Source organism: Octodon degus, unplaced genomic scaffold (assembly GCF_000260255.1).
Source record: "Octodon degus isolate 3935 unplaced genomic scaffold, OctDeg1.0 scaffold00056, whole genome shotgun sequence".
Taxonomy (NCBI): Eukaryota; Metazoa; Chordata; class Mammalia; order Rodentia; family Octodontidae; genus Octodon; species Octodon degus.
The window spans coordinates 8777083-8778061 of NW_004524632.1; the positions used below are offsets into that span (position 1 = coordinate 8777083).

A 979-nucleotide genomic window follows, 5' to 3' on the forward strand; every position below is an offset into this window, starting at 1 on the left:
TTTTTTGTGGGAGGAGGTTCTGGGAATTGAAATCAGAACTTTATGCTTACAAAGCAGATCCTGCATCACTGAGCTGTATCACTTGCCCATCCATTGTAGTTCTATGCAGTTTGTTTTTTTTGTTTTAATGTATTTAGTACAGGATCTTTAGGGTCCACAGGGTCTCACTACATAGATCTGACTCGTGATTCTCCTGTTTTCAGCCACCCAAGCACTGTGATTACTGGTGTGCGTCACCACGCCCAGTCTCTATCACTGTCTCAGTGCACCCTGGGGGCAGGGCCGGCGCTGCACGTAGGGGATCAAACCCCAGCCACTGCACTCTGCCTAAGTAGGCACTTTAGTCTGCTGAGCTACCTGGCCAACTTATTCTTGTATTGTGTAGAATCTGCAGAAGTGCCTCACATTCTGGCATCAAGAAAGTCTACTTTTTCTTTGAATTTATCACTGACAGTGTTACAGCTCCTGTGGATTTTTTTCTTTCATTTTATTTCTTTAGGACAGACTGCGTACCCTAAATGGTTAGGGTACACTTGTGTAGATGATACTATAAAGATGATTATGCCAAAGAAATGCCCAAATGAATTTATTTCACCAACATTTTCATGTTCTGAATGTGGTTGAAATACTAAAATTTATGAACTCCTGTTACAGAGATTTTGTCCTAAGATTGACAGACTTTTTTACTGATTATATTATCCAGTATGGTAAAGTCTGGAAATGAACCAAACAGTGCATAGTGCTAAACTCCTTAGAAGAAAAAGTTAATACTCAGTTATGGAAATTTGGTGGGCAGAATGAGAAAAGAACTAGCCTTTGGTCCTCATAGAGCACATAACAGATTTTGCACAGAGGTAATTTAATCATAATATATTTATATGGTTCCAAGATTTAAGTCACTTTTCCTGGACTTTTTATAACTACGAATGGGCCAGTTTGTCCTTTTATTTATTTATTTATTTTAAATTATTTATTTTTT

At 38.1% G+C, this 979-nt stretch overlaps 1 protein-coding gene across 3 annotated transcripts in view; it reads left to right on the top strand.

The window, feature by feature from the left end:
* Cdk12 (cyclin dependent kinase 12) overlaps positions 1 to 979 on the top strand; it is an 82902-nt gene that overhangs the window by 61939 nt on the left and 19984 nt on the right. The gene's annotated exons all lie outside the window — the stretch shown is intronic.